Source organism: Macaca fascicularis, chromosome 2 (genome assembly GCF_037993035.2).
Source record: "Macaca fascicularis isolate 582-1 chromosome 2, T2T-MFA8v1.1".
In the NCBI taxonomy this organism is placed as follows: Eukaryota; Metazoa; Chordata; class Mammalia; order Primates; family Cercopithecidae; genus Macaca; species Macaca fascicularis.
Window position 1 is genome coordinate 154,739,868 of NC_088376.1, and position 20,668 is coordinate 154,760,535.

General features: G+C 47.3%; 1 protein-coding gene and 1 pseudogene across 1 annotated transcript in view; one reads left to right on the plus strand and one right to left on the minus strand.

Annotated features, from left to right (window-relative positions):
- The first annotated feature begins 8,880 nt into the window (after positions 1–8,880).
- The window catches only part of RPN1 (ribophorin I), a 64,215-nt gene continuing 52,427 nt past the window's right edge, over positions 8,881–20,668 (plus strand). The window contains exon 1 of the mRNA XM_074033172.1: positions 8,881–8,937. The gene's annotated coding sequence lies outside the window, so the exon portion shown is untranslated. The remainder of the gene's footprint in view (positions 8,938–20,668) is intronic.
- Positions 15,530–16,457, minus strand: LOC102144279 (elongation factor 1-delta-like; annotated as a pseudogene).

Consider the following 20,668-nt stretch of genomic DNA (forward strand, 5'->3'; position numbering starts at 1 on the left):
TAACATACCCAGCATTGTAACAAAAGACTGTAGCAAAGGCTATAGAGTATGGGCCAGGAACCGTGGACCAGTGTATATCAAAACATCACATATGTAGATTTTATAACTTATTAGAATGGTCTTTAAGAAACCTAAATCCAGATATGTCACTCTCTGCTCAGAAGTCTGAAGTTTCTCATCTTCTAAAAAATCACTATCCAGGCCAGGCGCAGTGGCTCATGCCTGTAATTCCAGTGATTTAGGAGGCTGAGGTGGGAAGACTGCGTGAGCCCAGGAGTTGGAGACCAGCCTGGGCAACATAGTATGATGTCATCTCTAAAAAAAATTAAAACTAAATTTAAAAAAATCACTATCTTGGCCAGGCCCAGTGGCTCATGCCTGTAATCCCAGCACTCTGGGAGGCCGAGTGGGGCAGATTGCTTAAGCTGAGTTTGAGACCAGCCTGGGCAACATGGTGAAACCCCATCTCTTACTAAAAATACAGGCCGGGCGCGGTGGCTCATGCCTGTAATCCCAGCACTTTGGGAGGCCGAGGCGGGCGGATCACAAGGTCAGGAGTTCGAGACCAGCCTGGCCAACATGGTGAAACTGTATCTACTAAAAAATACAAAAATTAGCTCGGTGTGGTGGTGTGCACCTCTAGTCCCAGCTACTTGGGAGGCTGAGGCAGAAGAATCATTTGAACTCGGGAGGCGGAGGCTGCAGTGAGCCGAGATCGTGCCATGGCATTCCAGCCTGGGTGACAGAGCGAGAATCTGTCTCAAACAACAACAATAAAAGAGAATTATCTGGGTATGGTGGCACACGACTTCCTAGGCTCAAGCAATCCTTCCACCACAGCCTCCTGAGTAGCTGGGACTACATGCATGCACCACTGCACCCAGCTAATTTTTTTTCTCTTGTTTTTTGAGACGGCTCGCTGTGTCCCCAGGCTGGAGTGCAGTGGCGCTATCTTGGCTCACTGCTACCTCCACCTCCTGGGCTCCCCTGCCTCAGGCTACCAAGTAGCTGGGACTATAGGTGCGCACCACCACGCCCAGCTAATTTTTGTATTTTGTTGTTGTTGTTGTTGAGACAGAGTCTCGCTCTGTCGCCTAGACTGGAGTGCAGTAGCACAATCTCTGCTCACTGCAAGCTCTGCCTCCCGGGTTCACGCCCTTCTCCTGCCTCAGTCTCCTGAGTAGCTGGGACTACAGGTGCCCACCACCATGCCCGGCTAATTTTTTTTTTTTTTTGTATTTTTAGTAGAGACAGCGTTTCACCGTGTTAGCCAGGATGGTCTTGATCTCCTGACCTCGTGATTCGCCCATCTCGGCCTCCCAAGTGCTGGGATTACAGGCGTGAGCCACCGTGCCTGGCCTAACTTTTGTATTTTTAGGAGAGACGGGGTTTCGCCATGTTGGCCAGGATGGCCTCAATCTCTTGACCTCGTGATCCGCCCGCCTCAGCCTCCCAAAGTGCAAGGATTACAGGCTTGAGCCACCATGCCCAGCAATTTTTTTTCTTTGTAAAAAAATATGATAGAGATGGGGTCTCACTCTGTTTCCCAGGCTAAAGTGCAGTGATGCAATCATAGCTTACTGCAGGCTCAAACTCCTGGTCTCAAGGATCCACCTGGCTCAGCCAGTAGCAGGGTAGCAGGGACCACAGGTATGTGCCACCATGCCTGGATTTTTTTTTTTTCTTTTTTTTGGTAGAGATGCATCTTGCCATGTTGTCCAGGCAGGTCTCTAACTCCTGGACTCAAAAAAATCCTCCCACCTCCCAAAGTTCTGGGATTACAGGTGTGAGCCACCATAGCTGCTAAGGCAAAGGTTTTGACCTCTCTTACTGTAGTAAGACCTTCAATTTATATCTGAATATATGAATGCATAGAATAAAGCCTTACATGCTGGCCAGTGGACCAGTAACTTCTTGGTTATACTTTTAAAAATGAGGCAGATGTGGCCGGGCACGGTGCCTCACGCCTGTAATCCCAGCACTTTGGGAGGCCGAGGCAGGCAGATCCCCTGAGGTTGGGAATTCAAGATCAGCCTGATCAATTTGGAGAAACCCCAGTCCCTACTAAAATACAAAATCAGCCAGGTGTGGTGGCACATGCCTGTAATCCCAGCTACTCGGGAGGCTGAGGCAGGAGAATCGCTTGAACCTAGGAGGCAGAGATTGCAGTGAGCTGAGATCTCACCATTGCACTCCAGCCTGGGCAACAAGAGTGAAACTCCGGGGCCAGGCGTGGTGGCTCACGCCTGTAATCCCAGCACTGTGGGAGGCTGAGGCAGGAGGATCATGAGGTCAAAAGTTCAAGACCAGCCTGACCACGATGGTGAAACCCCCTGTCTCTACTAAAAGTACAAAAATTAGCCAGGCATAGTGGTGGGTGCCTGGAAGCCCAGCTACTTAGTAGGGTGAGGCAGAGAACTGCTTGAACCCGGGAGGTGGAGGCTGCAGTGAGCTGAGATCACACCACTGCACTCCAGCCTGGGCAACAGAGCAAGACTCCATCTCAAAAAAAAAAAAAAAAAAAGAGGGGCATGCCTTTTTTCTTCTCTTCCAGTTTCGCACTGGCTGGGATTGGATGTGGTGGTAACCAAATTTTAGACTATTTAGGTGATGGCAACTCCTTAGAGGTTACAAAGCAAAAGACAGATGGAACCTGGGTGCCCCATGATTTCTCAGAACAGAGCTGTCAAGAAAGCTTGCGGCAGTGTGCGGTGGGTCACGCCTGTAATACCAGCACTTTGGAAGGCCGAGGCAGGCAAATCACCCGCAGTTAGGAAACATGAATAATGTTGCTTAATGAAGTTTTACTGTATGCTCACCTATCTACTCTACAATTTGTTCTTCTAACAGAACCCTGATTTGTTCAGGACAACAATGTGCCCAGATAAAGAACTTCATTTCTCAGTGTTCCTTGGAAGGAGAAGTGGCCAAGTAATACAATATGGTTCTAAGTAATGAAGTGTAGGTGGAAGTTGCTGGGTGGGGCTTCCTGAAAAGTTCATAAAAACCAGGGCTGACTGAGCTGGCAAATATGGTTTGCTATTTTTTCTTCCCTTCTACCCTGTCTGAAATGCGGATGTGATAGAGGAGGTAGCAGCCATTAATGACCCTGAGGTGACAAAAATGAGGATGATATCCACAGGGTAAGGATGACTGAGCAAAAGTACAGAAGTAACATTGGCCCAATGGCTCCATGATGTGATTTTACCACTCTGGACTTCTCGATCATGAGAAAATTGAACTGTATGCTTGGCTAAGGCATTTTATGTTGAATTTTAATTTTTTAAATTTTCATTTATTTGCTTTTTTGAGACAGTCTTGCTCTGTCGCCCAGGCTGGAGTGCAGTGTTGTGATCTCGGCTCACTGCAACCTCCACCTCCTGGGTTCACGCCATTCTCCTGCCTCAGCTTCCCAAGTAACTGGCACTACAGGCGCCCGCCATGGCACCCAGCTAATTTTTTGTATTTTTAGTAGAGACGGGGTTTCTTTTTTTTCTTTTTTTTTTTTTTTGAGACGGAGTCATGCTCTGTCGCCCAGGCTGGAGTGCAGTGGCCGGATCTCAGCTCACTGCAAGCTCCGCCTCCCGGATTTACGCCATTCTCCTGCCTCAGCCTCCCAAATAGCTGGGACTACAGGCGCCCGCCACTTTGCCCGGCTAGGTTTTTGTATTTTTTAGTAGAGACGGGGTTTCACCGTGTTAGCCAGGATGGTCTCGATCTCCTGACCTCGTGATCCGCCCGTCTCAGCCTCCCAAAGTGCTGGAATTACAGGCGTGAGCCACCGTGCCCGGTCTTATGTTGAATTTTCTATCAAAAGACAGAAGGGCTGACCGAGTGCAGTGGCTCGTGCATATAATCCAAGCACTCCGGGAGGCCGAAGTGGGCCCAGGAGTTTGAGACCAGCCTAGCCAACATGGCGAAACCCCAACTCTACCAAAAATACAAAATTGGCTGGGTGTAGGGGGACATGCCTGTAGTCCCAGCTACTTGAGAGGCTGAGACTAGGGAGGGTGGCTTGAGCCCAGGAGGCCAAGGCTGCAGTGAGCCATGATTGTTCCACTGTACTCCAGCCTAGGTGACAGAGCAAGACCTTGTCTTAAAAAAAAAATGCAGTAGCCACTTCACATTAAAGTATGAAGATGAGCCTCAGAAACAGTGGTTTATAGGCAACTGTGAAATGAAACAGTGCAGGTGGCTGTTGGCAAAGAGGCATCTCTGCAATAGCCTGCAGACCATATCCGCCTCCTGTGGAGGCCTTGCCTTTTCCCCAACAGAGACAGGAAGCCTGAGGCCCGAGGCTCTGAGGCCCATGGACCTGCCATCCCTTCAACTTCTCACTGTAGGCTTCCTGTGTTAACTGTCACCCTGCAGCAACCCACTCCTGCCTCTTTTTTTTTTTTTTTTTTTTGAGACGGAGTCTCGCTCTGCCACCCAGGCTGGAGTGCAGTGGCGCGATCTCAGCTCACTGCAAGCTCCACCTCCTGGGTTCACGCCATTCTCCTGCCTCAGCCTCCCGGGTAGCTGGGACTACAGGCACCCGCCACCTCGCCCGGCTAGTTTTTGTATTTTTTTTTAGTAGAGACGGGGTTTCACCGTGTTAGCCAGGATGGTCTCGATCTCCTGACCTCATGATCCGCCCGTTTCGGCCTCCCAAAGTGCTGGGATTACAGGCTTGAGCCACCGCGCCCGGCCTATACTCCTGCCTCTTGACCAGGGAAACTCTTCTGCCTGAGAGCAGTATTAATTAGTTCTTTACCTCTGAGGTTGAGATATTACAGAATTAAACACCACTTATTGAGTGCCTACTGTATACCTTGCACAAAGTGCTTTACATATATTATTTATAATTATTCTCACAGTGACCCTATAAAACAGGTTTTGTGATTCTCACCTTAGTTATATGGAGACTGAAACCAAGAAAGGTTAAGTATGACCAGGTGCGGTGGCTTACACCTGTAATCCCAGCACTCTGGGAGGCCAAGGCAGGTGGATCACCTGAGGTCAGGAGCTGAAGACCAGCCTGGCTAACATGGTGAAACTTCATCTCTACTAAACATACAAAAATCAGCTGGGCGTGGTGGCACACACCTGTAATCCCAGCTATTCGGGAGGCTGAGGCAGGAGAATTGCTCCAACCCAGGAGGCAGTTGAGCCAAGGTTGCAGTGAGCCAAGATTGAGCCACTGCACTCCAGCCTGGGCAACAGAGTGAGACTCCGTCTCATTTAAAAAAAAAAAAAGTTAATTAACTTACTGTAGGTTCCACAATAAGAATCTAAATTCTTTCCACGTGGCCTCTAAAATTATGAAAATAGTAAGAGCTCTACACAACTAGCATACTTTCAAGTCCCCATAAAGTCTCAGAGGCAAAAATGTACTTTATCAAGCAACTGAGGGATTCCCCAAAACAATTATAGCTAATATTTACTGAACATTTAGTACAGGTAAGTAACTTGGCTAAACTCTTATTAGCATATTTAATGCCTTCAACAACCCACAGTGCTATGTGTAATTATCCCATGTAAGAATGTCCTCCTGGCCGGGTGCGGTGGCTCAAGCCTGTAATCCCAGCACTTTGGGAGGCCGAGACGGGTGGATCACGAGGTCAGGAGATCGAGACCATCCTGGATAACACGGTGAAACCCCGTCTCTACTAAGAAATACAAAAAAAAAAAACTAGCCGGGTGAGGTGGCGGGCGCCTGTAGTCCCAGCTACTCGGGAGGCTGAGGCCGGAGAATGGCGTGAACCCGGGAGGCGGAGCTTGCAGTGAGCTGAGATCCGGCCACTGCACTCCAGCCTGGGCTACAGAGCGAGACTCTGTCTCAAAAAAAAAAAAAAAAAAAAAAAAGAATGCCCTCTTGGCCTGGCGCAGTGGCTCACACCTGTAATCCCAGCACTTTGGGAGGCTGAGGAGGGCAGATCACCTGAGGTCAGGAATTCCAGACCAGCCTGGCCAACATGGCAAAACCCCGTCTCCACTAAAAATACAAAAATGAAGCTGGTGCGGTGGTTCACGCCTGTAATCTAGTACTTTGGGAAGCTGAGGCAGGCAGATCACCTGAGGTCAGGAGTTCGAGACCAGCCTGACCAACACGGAGAAACTCCTGTCTCTACTAAAAATACAAAATTAGCCAGCCGTGGTGGAGCATGCCTGTAATCCCAGCTACTCGGGAAGGTGTGGCAAGAGAATCGCTTGAACCTGGGAGGTGGAGGTTGTGGTGAGCCAAGATCGTGACATTGCACCCCAGTCTGAGCAACAAGAGCGAAACTCCATCTAAAAAAGAAAAAATTAGCTGGGCGTGGCAGGCGGATCACGAGGTCGGGAGTTCGAGACCAGGCTGGCCAATATGATGAGACCCCGTCTCTATTAAAAATACAAAAATTTAGGCCGGGCGCGGTGGCTCAAGCCTGTAATCCCAGCACTTTGGGAGGCCAAGACGGATGGATCACGAGGTCAGGAGATCGAGACCATCCTGGATAACACGGTGAAACCCCATCTCTACTAAGAAATACAAAAAACTAGCCGGGCGAGGTGGCGGGCGCCTGTAGTCCCAGCTATTCAGGAGGCTGAGGCCGGAGAATGGCGTGAACCCGGGAGGCGGAGCTTGCAGTGAGCTGAGATCCGGCCACTGCACTCCAGCCTGGGCTACAGAGCGAGACTCCATCTCAAAAAAAAAAAAAAACAAAAACAAAAATTTGCTGGGCATGGTGGCGCGCACCTGTAGTCCTAGCTACTAGGGAGGCTGAGGCAGAAGAATCGCTTGAATCTGGGAGGTGGAGGTTGCAGGGAGCCATGATCATGCCACTACACTCCAGCCTGGGCAACGGCGAGATTCCATCTCAAAAAAAAAAAAAAAGAAAGAAAGAAAGAAAGAAATTAGCTGGGTGTGGTGGCACGCACCTGTAATCCCAGATACTCGGGAGACTGAGGCAGGAGAATCACTTGAAGCCAGGAGACGGAGGCTGCAGTGAGCCAAGATCACACCACTGCACCCCAGCCTGGGCAACAAGAGTGAAGCTCTGTTTCACGAAAAAAAAAAAAAAAAAAAAAAAAAAAAGGGCCGGGCGCGGTGGCTCAAGCCTGTAATCCCAGCATTTTGGGAGGCCGAGACGGGCGGATCACTAGGTCAGGAGATCGAGACCATCCTGGCTAACATGGTGAAACCCCGTCTCTACTAAAAATACAAAAAACTAGCCGAGCGAGGTGGCGGGCGCCTGTAGTCCCAGCTGCTCGGGAGGCTGAGGCAGGAGAATGGCGGGAACTCGGGAGGCGGAGCTTGCAGTGAGCTGAGATCCGGCCACTGCACTCCAGCCTGGGTGACAAAGCGAGACTCCGTCTCAAAAAAAAAAGAAAAAAAAAAAAAAGAATACCCTCTTCTCCAGTGCCTGGCACACTAGTAAAGGGTCAGTATGGTTGTTGCTTTAGGATGGAGGACTAAAACTTCTTTCAAGTTCAAATAGGTGATTTCCAAAATCAATGCCAATTCTGAAACTGCTACTACTTATTTTTCAGGCAGTGAAAACCCCTTTCTGGATGATTCTAAGGCAGAACTTGGCTCACACTCTCAATGTTGCCACTGATATTAACCCGAAAAGCCTAAGATACAACAAAATCAGAAGCCACTGAGTCTATGTATGCTCATAGTAGAAAGGCATTCATTCGTTCTATCAGCAAACAGGTCGAGTGCCTCCTGCTTCCAGGTCAAATTTTCTGACCCTCCTCCAACAAAAACTAGCTTTCAAGAGGGCTCAGGCTGTCACAGGGATTGACATTCTTTGCAGTAAGTACTATAGTATCGACCCTGAAATTTTTATCCTTGCAAGTTGAGTTTCATGAATGTTTATCAAATGTCTTGGTTCTAGGTGAAAAGTGTCTATTTTTTTTCTATGTGCTAGTCTGCCCTTATGATACCCTTATAAAAGAACTTGTCTTTAAGTCATAATTTAAATGTTTACCAAAAATTTAAAATTAACACCTGTCCATAGTACAATACTCAGAAGACTCAATGGTCTCAGATGAAAACTGTCTCCCCCCATCCCCGTTCCCTCTCTCTCCATTCCCTTCCTTAGGCTGGGTGATCGCTATTACGATTACCACTATACTATGCTTACACATTCATATCTTCATTTATGTGGGTCTTCTTGTTTAAAAACACAAAGGCATGTCTATACACATTTTCCTGGGCTTTGCTTTATTTCACTTATCTCAGAGCTGGTACATAAATTGCAGCTTTGCTCTTTTTAACGGTGGCAGGCCATTCCTCTGAAAGATGGCCTCTAATTTATTTCACCAGCCCCTGGTTTTGCGGCTCAGGATAGGAAAAAGGAAGTCTGAGTGAGTCACATTGATGTTACTAGGAATTCCCACGCTGCCCATCTCCCGAAGTGTTAGGCGGTAACGTCGCCTCATCGCGCTTCAATGGATTGTCGCGAAGTTGCAACTCGGCCCCAAGGCGACCCGCACTTCCACCCGCACACAAAGGCGGGTCGCAGCCCCGCAGGCGGGGACAGGGCCAGCAAGGGGCGTGGACCCTCGGTGCCACCGCCTCTGGCAGCCCCGCGTGTGGGAGCCTCGGGTCGGGCCGCCATCTTGTGCTACGGCCACCGCCCCCGCCAGGAGACACCTGGCAACTCCGCCCGGCCATCTTTTACGATAAACCTTCGCTGCAACCGCTGCGTCACATCACTGCGTCTCCGAGGGACAGGAAAGCCTCTCCGCGTTTGGTGAAGCTTTAGGGGAAGCAGTCATCCTGTCGTCTAGTACGGCAAAATCCTCCATTGCCGTAGCCGTTCGGCTGACGTGACGAGGGAGGCGCAGGCCAACACGGCGACTCCGCGCCCTCTGGCGGCAGTGCCGGAGCAGCGGCGCTGTCTTTGACCTATTGGTGATTCGGCTTCCGGGACCGCTCGGCGGGTGTGAAAGCAGACCTGGGGCGAGGTGGGGTCGCTTCCTAGGACTGGGTCTGAGCTTGCGCAGTGAGCGATGTGGGGGGTCCTGGCCTGGCGTGGGTGCGTGGACGGGTGGGGCTGCTGGATTTGGTGCTGGAAAGCTGGGGAAATAAGCATGCATTTAAGAAGGGTGGGCTGGGTTCGCTGCCTAAAGCCGGTAATTCCAGCACTTTAGGAGGCCGAGGCAGGCAGATCACGAGGTCAGGGGTTCGAGACTAGCCTGGCCAACATGGCGAAACCCCGTCTCTAGTAAAAATACAAAAATTAGCCAGCGTGGTGGCATATGTAATCCCAGCTACATGGGAGGCTGAGGCAAGAGAATTGCTTGAACCCAGGAGGCAGAGGTTGCAGTGAGCCGAGATTGTGCCACTGCACTCCAGCCTGTGCGACAACGCGACATTCCGCCCCCTGCCCAAAAAAAAAAAAGCCAGGCTCGGTGACTTACTCCCGTAATCCCAGTACTTTGGGAGGCCGAGGCAAGGCGGATCACCTGAGGTCGGGAGTTTGAGAACAGCTTCACCAACGTGGAGAACCCCCACCCCATCTCTACTAAAAATACAAAATTAGCCGGGCATGGTGGCGCATGCCTGTAATCCCAGCTACTCAGGAGGCTGAGGCAGGAGAATTGCTTGAACCCAGGAGGTGGAGGTTGCAGTGAGCCGAGATCGCGCCATTGCACTCCAGCCTGGGCAACAAGAGTGAAACTTTGTCTCTCTCTCTCTCTGACACACACACACACACACACACACACGCCTCCTGTGGTCTCACTTGGTCCTTTTTGTGACAGTGCCATTGTTACCGTTTACAGGGGAGGAATGGAAGCTCACCGTTGAGCCTCTCACTTGCCCACTTTGCCAAACCCTGGTACGGATGGGATTAGAGCCCCTTGTCTTTCGTGAAATGAGACAAAAACGCTTACTCTGGGGGATTGTTGGAAGGATTAAAATGAGTATTCAAATTACAATGCTGGATTCTTAATAGTGTCCTCTGTTAATAATAATAATAATAATATAGTAGCAACAGTCACGTAGTCTTTACAGTCACAGGCGCGTATGTGTAGATGGGTTCTCTGTATTAGTCAGGCTGGTCTCCAACTCCTGGCCTCAGGCTATCCTCGCATCTCTTCTTCCCTTAGTGCTGGGATTACAGATGTGAACCACTGCACCCGCCTGCAGTTTTTACTGCAACTCTGTGAGGTGGTTGGTACTAGCATTCCCTTTTGACAAATAAGGACACTGAGGAAAGCAGAAGTAACTTGGTTTGGCTGAGGTCACAGAACAGCTGTAGCAATTCCTGGGTGATGTGGAGTGGAAGGCTCTGGCCTTAACTGCTACACATTGTCTTTGGTAACAAGGCCCTGCCTGAAGTATATTCCGGCTTCTAGAGGTTGCAAGGAAATGGACCACTCGTCAGTTCTTGCAGCCTCCTTATAATCTACAGTGGGACGTCGCAAAGGAAGGCCTAGTAGGAAAACAAAGAGAAGAGGGTTGGAAGAAGAGAAGGATTGGGACTCAGAAGTTATGAGGGAATGGACTAGAAAGGATAGAAACAAAGCTCTTGGCCAGGTGCAGTGGCTCACACCTGTAATCCCAGCAGTTTGAGAGGGCGAGATGGGTGAATCAACTGAGGTCAGAAGTTCTAGGCCAGCCTGGCCAAAATGGCGAAACCCCATCTCTACTAAAAATACAAAAAAAAAAAAAAAAAAAGAGAGAGAGAGAGAGAAAAAATGGGCAGGGAGCAGTGGCTCACGCCTGTAATCCCAGCATTTTGGGAGGCTGAGGTGGGCAGATCACCTGAGGTCAGGAGTTTGAGACCAGCCTGGCCAACATGGAGAAACCCCATCTCTACTAAAAATACAAAATTAGCCGGACATGGTGGTGCATGCCCGTAATCCCAGCTACTTGGGAGGCTGCGTCAGGAGAATCACCTGAACCCAGGAGGCAGAGGTCGCAATGAGCTGAGATTGCGCCGTTGCACTCTAGCCTGGACAACAAAAGTGAAAGTCCATCTTAAAAAAAAAAAAAATTATTTGTACTTAGTGGCACACTCCTGTAATCCCAGTTACTCAGGAGGCTGAGACAGGAGAATCGCTTGAACTTGGGGGGTGGGGTTGCAGTGAGCTGAGATTGTGCTACCGCACTCCAGCCTGGGTGACAGAGTCAGACTCTGTGTCAAAAAACAAAACAAAACAGAACAAAACTTAACCAGGGATTCACTGTGTTGCCCAGGCTGGTCTTGAACTCCTGACCTCAGGTGATTGGCCCGCCTCAGCCTCCCAAAGTGCTGGGATTACTGGCGTGAGCCAACGCGCCAGGCTCAATGGAAAACATTTTTCTAAAAAGAAGTGTTCTTATTTTATAAAGAAAAATAATTTTTGTGTAATTCAAAGTTTATTTAAAGATTATTTATGAAATGAAGTAAAAGAAATGAGTAAATAAGGGACATATAAAGTATGAATCAAAAAGTATTTGAGTCAAGTATCAATCAGTTTGGAAGTTTATTTTGCCAAGGTTAAGGACACACCTGGGAGACAGGTCTGTGTATTTCTCCAAAGATGAGTTTGGATTCCAAGTCTGGCATACTTTAAGTGTTATATCAGGAGCGTCTAACAACAAAGCCTGATATTTCAATAAGTGTCCTCCTGTCATCCACTGGTGTCCTTTAGCTTCTAAGGACTCCTTGTACTTGATGTGGGGTTAAAACCTCCAGATATTGTCCTAAAGCCAGTTTATTGGCTTCATCTACTAAAAGAGCAGTTGCTGCAACTGTCCTGAAGCATAAGAAAGTTGTGTGAGGAAACCAAAGTCCCTGAAGAACACCTTAGAGGATAGGTAAAATGCCCTCTGTGGGCTTGTCCATCTACCCTGTGACCATACAGTTTTGGGGTGACAGAGGCCCATTATAATGGGCCAAAACAGAATAAGCAGCCCAGAAGGAAGTTTGACCTGCCACAGTCAAGGGTTACCTGAGGCTCCTCCAGAGATATGGGTAGTTGTCAGATGGGAGCTGTGGCGGAAGGTCTTGGCCCTGTCACTCTTGGGCTTGCCTGGCTATTTCGTGGTTCTTTTTCTTTTTCTTTTTCTTTTTTTTGAGCCAGATTCTCACTCTGTTGCCCAGGCTGGAGTGCAGTGGCGTGATCTCAGCTCACTGCAACCTCCGCCTCCTGGGTTCAAGTGATTCTACTGCCTCGGCCCCTGGAGTAGCTGGGATTACAGATGCGTGCCACCACGCTGGGCTAATTTTTGTGTTTTTAGTAGAGACGGGGTTTTGCCATGTTGGCCAGGCTGGTCTCGAACTCTTGACCTCAGGTGATCCACCCACCTTGGCCTCCCAAAGTGGTGGGATTGCAGGCATGAGCCACCATGACTGGCCTTGCCTGGCTATTTCAGCCATCACTGGTTCGAGTGCGGATGGCTCCATCTGGTGCACTGGGCAGTCCCTCTTCCAATGGCCAGTTTTCTTACGATGTGCACACTGATTCATGCCCAAGGCACGGTGACTGGAACACCCAGCTTTGGGCTTCCTGCCTTTCCACTTCCCTTGTTCAGTTCAAGAGCAAGGAGGGCAACCCCATATGGGAGGTGAGCTTAAGCCTGCAGCCAAGAGCTGCACCTTGTGGGAGGTCCTTCTTGCTCTTTCTGCTTCCTCTGCTTTGTCCCTATTATTAAAAACTAAAAATGCCGTATCCAAAGCTGTTCCATAGGAGTTTGGGGACCCATAACTGCTTTTTGTAGTTTCCTACGGGTATCAGGGGCAGACTGGGTTATAAAATGTACTCCCAAAAGGGTTTGTCCTTCCCTTGAGGCAGGATCAGTGTTACTGTAGTTTCTGATAGCCTCAACGAAACACTCTTGAAACAAAACTGGATTCTCATCTTTACCCTGAGAAACTTCCTTAACCTTTTCAGAGTTAACAGGCTTTTTCATCCCTTCCAACAAACAAGTGACCATATGATCTCTCCTCCCCAAGTCCTCACTGCCCCTTTGATAGTTCCACTCTGGGTCTTGATCTGGAACTGCTATACCTCCTGCCTGATATATATAATGGTTTGGGTTGTGAGCCAATACCTCGTCTGCATGGGTCCTAGCTGTCCCCAAAATGTGTTCTTTCTCTTCCACTGTACAAAGCAGAGACAACAAGACATGCAGATCCTGCCAAGTTAAACTATAGGTTGGAGTTAATTTCTCCAACTCATCTATGAATTTTCCTGGATCTTCAGAGAAAAGACCAAACTTCTCTTTATATAGAGCCACATTAGGCAGAAAAGGGAACATGTACTCTCACAGTGCCTTCTTCCCCATTTGCCACCTCTTTAAGTGGACAAAGGTTTCCTGTTGGAGGTTGATAGGAGGCTCCACTATGAGTGGTACTTGCTGGGCTAAGTTCCTCAGGGAGTGGTGGGTACAGAGTGGGACTAGACGGGTAAGAAGGAGGGAATGAAGGGTTCTCAGTACAGCTTTCGGGTGGACTAGAAAGAGAAATGACCAATGCATTGAACCTTCATAGCTGACAGAAGGAAGTTCTGCTCCACCCAGAAATGCCTGCTGTCCTTCGTGGTCACCAGAAATATGTTACAGGACAGGAGTCCCCATCCAGGCCCCAAGAGAGGGTTCTTGGATCTTGTGAAAGAAAGAATTCAGGGCGAGTCCGTAGTGCAAAGTAAAAGCAAGTTTATTAAGAAAGTAGTGAGCCCAGTGGCCGTGGCTCACACCTGTAATCCCAGCACTTTGGGAGGCTAAGGTGGGTAGATCACATGAGGTTGGGAGTTTGAGACCAGCCTGACCAACATGGAGAAACCCCGTCTCTACTAAAAATAAAAAATTAGCCGGGCATGGTGGTGCATGCCTGCAATCCCAGCTACTAGGGAGGCTGAAGCAGGAGAATCGCTTGAACCCAGGAAGTGGAGGTTGTGGTGAGCTGAGATCGTGCCATTGCACTCCAGCCTGGGCAACAGGAGTGAAACTGTGCCTTAAATTAAAAAAAAAGGAGTCACTCTGGTTCGAACGCCTCTGACACTATCACTAAGTAAAGGAGAATTTATAATAAAGGAAAATTTACATCCTGTCTTTAAAGTGGCAAAGGAAGGAGGAGGATAGAAAGACCTTTTTTCTTTGTCCTGCTCTAGGCCAAGAGGGAAGGCAAAGAGCTCCCCTACATGTTCCTTATCTTTAATTCAAAATCCTTTATGTTTCGGGGAAAAATATTCTAGCTTCCTTCAATGACCATGCTAATAATGTCTATTTTGTAGCCTTTTTCTGATAAATTCAACTTCTGTCACTCTCCCAGGCAATTTCCTCCTCGTTTGTTTTCTTCCAGTGGATCATGAATACATTCCTGTTTCTTTGTATACCTTGTATTTCCTCAGAAATTGGACATTTTGGATAATATGTTGTAGGAATTCTGGGTCTTGACCTGCCTCCCCTTTAGGGTTTAATTATTTGCTTTTGTATTTGTTTAGTGACTTACTGGATTTTTTTTTTTTTTTGTCTGAGACAGAGTCTTGCTTTGTCCCCCAGGCTGGAGTGCAGTTATGCAATCTCAGTTTACTGCAACGTCCGCCTCCTGGTTTCTCCTGCCTCAGGCTCCCAAGTTGCTGGGATTACAGGCGCCTGCCATTACACCTGGCTAATTTTTGTAGTTTTAATGTAGCAGGACTAGCTGCAGACAAAACCTCTCAGACACTGAGTTGTAGAAGGAAGGGCTTTATTCAGCTGGGAGCATCGGCAAGCTACTGTCTTAAAATCCGAGCTCCTGGAGTGCACAATTTCTGTCCCTTTCAAGGGCTCACAACACTAAAGATTTCACATGAAAGGATTGTGATTGATTTGAGTGAGCAGCAGTACGTGACGGGGGCTGCATGCGCCGGTGGTCAGAGTGAAACAGAACAGAGCAGGGAATTTCACAGTGTTCTTTTATACAATGCTGGGAATCTATGGATAACATTGGTTTCAACCCAGTCATGAGTTGGTTTTTAACTACTAGGTTTAGGCCAGGTTTTGGGTCTGGCACCAGGCTGCCTATCTTTGGTTTCACTTCCTTGTTTTTTCTTAAAACAGGTACTGAGTATCAAACAGTATAAAACAATATGAGAGGATCTCTCTCTTCCCCATTTCCCCCCTTTGAGACTCTCACTTTTTGTTAGTGGGAGTTCTCACTCTTATTTTTGCTACTTGTGTCTTTTTGTGCAATAGATTGATAGTGATTCATATAGTACACTTGCGCTGAAGCATTTTGGTAAACTAAGGTAGCGATGAAGCTTTTTTTTTAAAATCATTTGAAGAAGTACAGGTAGCAAACAAGGGAACAGTAAGCAGGTTCTTATTACTATTATAACTTTTATTATAAGAGTTTTGAATCCTCCTGGTGCTGGGAACTAATTTTTAAACATGGCTTCAGGGTGGAATTCGTGCTACACTTGTACGGGCACATGCATCAGTTTTGCCATATTTTTAACTCTGTCTTTAACTACTTGCCTTTGATTATCTATGTGTAGACAGTAATTAGTAAGGTTAAATTTCTTATAGATCTCTCTTTCAGCTGCTAGCAAGTAGTCGAGAGCCAATCTATTTTGATAGATAGCATTTCTTTTTTTTTTTTTTTTTTGCCGGTCTCAGTCTTTAATCGTGGCAGGGCCTCAGGCATGCGCGCGCACACACTCAGGCTTCAGATCTTGTTGAAAGCTGCGATATCGACACTCTGCACGTGCTTCTCAAACTTGGTGATCTCCTCCTCCAGCAAGTCTGTCCCCACCTTGTCGTCCTCCACCACACACTGAATCTGTAGCTTCCGGATACCGTAGCCCACGGGCACCAGCTTGGAGGCCCCCCAGACCAGCCCGTCCAGCTGGATAGATCGCACACAGGCCTCCAGCTGGGCCATGTCCGTCTCATTGTCCCAAGGCTTGACATCCAGCAGGATGGAGGACTTGGCCACCAGTGCAGGCTTCTTGGCCTTCTTCTCCGTGTACTGCTGCAGCCGCTCCTCCCGCAGCTGTGCCGCCTCCTTGTCCTCCTCCTCATTGTCGCTGCCAAACAGGTCAATGTCATCATCCTCGTCATCCTCTGCTGGTGTGGCTGGCTTCTTGGCCAGGGGCTCCACTTGGCGCATGGGAGACACGTGCTGGGTCGGCGGGGGCCGTGGCCCGGTGGCCAGGCGAGCTCTTCTCCAGCACGTTCAGCCGGGCCTCCAGCTTGGAGATGGCCTGCTGCAGCTCCTGTACCACGCCACGCAGGCTCTGGTTCTCTACTTCCAAACTGGCGATCCGGACGACAAGCTCGCTGTGGTCTCCGCTGGGGCCGCTGGAGGCCCCAGGGCCTGAGGTCTGGCGGGAGGCGCCGGCCACAGGCCCGTTCATCTGCTCGTAGAATCTCCTTTCTGCATCGTCATATTTGAACTTGTCAAACCAGATCTTCTCATGTACTAGGAAGTTTGTAGCCATTTTTACGCCAGCCAAGGACGCGGCGACCAGGGAGGAGGAATCGGCGGACACGGGATGCCTGAGGAAAGGGCGATAGATAGCATTTCTTATCTGAGTTTCTTGCCGGGCCAGAATAGTCAAGGCTTGACCAGTTTTATTAGTGATGATTTTTAAACCAGTTTGTAACCATATGATTTGGTTGAGCATGTAAATGGGGGTCCAGTATCCCCATGAGCCATCTTATGTCTAAGTGGCAGGCCTATAGTACTGTATAATTTTTTAGGAGGTCATTTATCATCTTTTTAATTACCTATGGCTATGCTTCGTTTTCCACAGGAAGCATAGACTGGGAAGCCCAGGAGTTTGCCTGTTTTTTACGGGCAGTAGGAATAAAGATGGTTTAATAGTGCCAATAACATAACTACCTGTGCACTGGTCAGGCAGCTTAGCGTAGGCTCTATGTCTACATATCCAGTATAACCTGGTGGGGGCAGTCCAGTCCCAGTGGAATTCTGGGCCCAGACAGTCTGCAACCTTGGAAATTTACTGAATGGATCTCTTTCTGTGTAATTGGAACTCCACCATGTAACTGTTTTCTTTGGTACCATTGTACAGTTTTTGCCCCAGATAACTAAGTCATCTTACAGAATGAGTGAATTTTTTCCTTTTTCTAGCTATGCGATATTGTCCAATAATTGAGAGTTTTAGAACCTGGAGATGATTAGGGTGATTCTTTTGGGCCAGGAATTAATCAGGAACTGGGTTTGTAGGCACTAATTCTCGGGCTTCTTATGGCCATTGATCTCTGATTATAGTTTCTCCACAAACATAACATGAAGTGACATTTAGAGACTGGGCTACATGCTCGGCTAATTGCAAAAACAAATTTCTGGTTTTTCCTGGAGTCTCTGGTACTGGCACATTTAGTTTATCATAGAAAGTCTGAAATACTGGTTCCGGAGAGAGTTTATGAACCTCCTCTTTTACTAAGATGTTTGTTCTAGGACCTAGTCCTTTCCTATTGATGCCCAGAGATACGTGTTCTCCTTTTTTTACCTTGGATTTAAGGGATTTGTAATTGTTAATTTTAAGGGGTTGCAGCTTCCACTCGTACAGGAGGGGCTGTCTTCCCCTTTTTGGAGCTAAACAGGATCTTTTTCATCCTTTTTCTAAGTAGTCTACATGACACAAGACCAGTAATTACACACATTTGTACATTAGCTTAATTCATGGCAGATATACTTATTTCCTGCTGTGTAAACTTTTGTTTTTTTATTTAAAGAACTGCATTTTATTCTATGCTGATTGCTATTGATAGTGCTACAAGCATTATATTTTAGGGTTATGTGCTTGGAGACCCTTCTTTCTTTTGTCCTAGCTATTACTTTACTTGTGTCGCCTAGAAAAGGACCAGTCCTTGATTTTATTTTAAAAACTTTGATCATGGGCAGCTTAAAATGGGTCATAACACGCATCAGGTTGCTTATTTCCTGGGCTACGTACCTTGGATAGAATAGCATTATACAAACATGTTTCTTTTAGAGTCCTGGTACACTTATAATAACCATAAAAATAATAGGACTGTAGCAATCTTTTGTCCTACCTCAGTGACCTGATATATACACTGGGAACAGCCCTCAGTCTGAGGAAGGTCAGTTGAAGTACTTAGTGTACAAGTCCAAATTTTAAGGAAAATGAGTCCTGCAATGAGTTCCTCACGTTTCAGCCATGCGTGGACCAGTCAGCTTCCGGGTGTGACTGGCTCAGGGCTTGTCGTCTTCTTCAGAGGCACTTTGCAGGGGCTGGCGAAGCTGCTCCCATCCACGTACAGCGCTCAGTCTACTGATGTTTAAGGATGGTCTTGGAGGTTGGGCCCACTAGAATAAACTGAATCCAATACTTTTACACAGTTATGTTTAACTGGGCTCTCTGATACCAGGAGCAAGGTGGTGGGGTTTAGGGTGTTGCAAACTTCAGTGGTTATGTGGGGATTTTCACGGAGCAAGCTTTGGTATCCAGTTAGTCTAGCATTCATTAGCTAATGGTGTCCTTTGGTATTTATTAAAATTACCACAGCATGGGGGGACTTTATGTTTAGGTTTTGCCTAAGAGTTAGCTTATCTACTTCTTGTGCTAATAGGGCTGTTGCTGCCAGGGCTCTTGGACATGAGGGCCAGCCTTTGGAAACCCTGTCTAGTTGTTGTGAGAGATAGGTCACTGGCCTTGGCCAGGGACCTACAGTCTGGGTTAGAACTCCAACTGCTATTTTTTCGCTTTCTGACACATAGAGTGTAAAGAGTTTTGTCAGGTCAGGTAGCCTCAGGGCTGGGGCAGACATGAGTTTTTCTTTTTAACTCATGAAAAGCTTGTTGCTGTTGGTTGTAATAGATGTAGTTTAATCTACATTTTTATTGACTGTCATCTACCAAAATATTGACTTAAATCCTGTAACTATTTGATTTCAAGCTTTAAATTGATCTGGTATTCCTTGCAGGGCTCCAATTGCATCTAAATAGATGTGAGAGTTGAAAGACCTATAAGGGGCTTCTCTCGCTTTACGATGTCTTATTATTTTATTTTATTTTTTCCTGTGGTTGATGAAATGCCAGGGTGAAAGGGATAGCCAAATGGACTAAAGCACAAGTGCCACTGTAGTTATTCGGCAGAGTGCCAAGTAAAGGTCCACCGCAATACCACCACACATCCTCTCGGGGATGAACAAGGGCTGACTGATTGAAAAGCTCTTGAAAATTCTTAAGCTCACTTCATCCCTTCAGGTCTCCAAGGAATGCTAAGTTTCCTCTCTGCTGTGAGAGACACAAAATGAACTTAGTGTTGGGAGATGGAAGCTGGATGGCCCTCGGGGGCTGACCCGCAGGGACTTTGGGATATAGCAGAGAGAGCCTGGCATGACTTATTACTCCAGGCTGTAGAATCCTAGAAAAAAGCTACCATGCAGCCTACGCCTGGTTAACTGGAGGACCACCTTAGTGGAAGGGGGACAATCAGGGCCTCTGGCCTGCCATGGGCACAAACATAACAATTGCTTTTGTTTAACATGCAGATGGAATATTTGATCCATTTTAACCAGGCATTTGCATCTGGTATGCTTTTTTTTTTTTTTTTTAAGATGGAGTCTCGCTCTGTCCCCCTGGCTGGAGTGCAGTGGCGCGATCTCGGCTCACTGCAAGCTCCGCCTCCTGGGTTCCCGCCATTCTCCTGCCTCAGCCTCCCGAGTAGCTGGGACTACAGGCACCTGCAACCGCGCCCAGCTAATTTTTTGTATTTTTAGTAGAGATGGGGTTTCACTGTGGTCTTGATCTCCTGACCTTGTGATCCGCCTGCCTCGGCCTCCCAAAGTACTGGGATTACAGGTGTGAGCCACCGCGCCCAGCCTGGTATGCTGTCTTAATTGCCAAAGTTTGTTTTAAGTTCTTAACTTCTATGATCCTCTAGTAAAATAAATGTTTCCTTTAGCACCTATCTTTATTAGTTTTTAGACCAAAGAAAGCTAAACACCATTTTATATTTAATAATGCTTCTTGTATGATTTTTTTTACCAGATAAGCTAAATTTTACCTTTATATTGGTGTGTTATTAATGTTAAACTTAATTTTAATAAAACCTTGTAGACATATTTATCCAATTTTTCATGTTTGACTATAAGATTTTATAGACTCTTTTTAACCTTTTATAATTTTTATTAAAGAGCAGGTTGATGCTTTAAGAAAAATCTGCTGCATTTTTTTTTTGTTTTTGTTTTTGTTTTTTTGTTTTGTTTTGATTTTTGTTTTTGAGATGGAGTCTCGCTCTGTCGCCCAGGCTGGAGTGCAGTGGCCGGATCTCAGCTCACTGCAAGCTCCGCCTCCCGGGTCTACGCCATTCTCCTGCCTCAGCCTCCCGAGTAGTTGGGATTACAGGTGCCCGCCACCTCGCCTGGCTAGTTTTTTGTATTTTTTTTAGTAGAGACGGGGTTTCACCGTGTTAGCCAGGCTGGTCTCGATCTCCTGACCTCGTGATCCGCCCGTCTCGGCCTCCCAAAGTGCTGGGATTACAGGCTTGAGCCACCACGCCCGGCCCTGCATTTTTACTTTACTGTCCAGTTCACAGAAAAACTGGATGATACCTTTTTAACTTTAGCAAATATGTTTACACAGAGAATTTTCTTTACAATTAACGTTTTAAAACTTGCTTAAACTTTCAAAACAATAATTTTTTTAACCTTTTTATGTAGGTAAAAATCCACATTCTTATGCCTCCTTATAATCTTTTTACCAAAGGTATATTTCACTTTTCTTATACA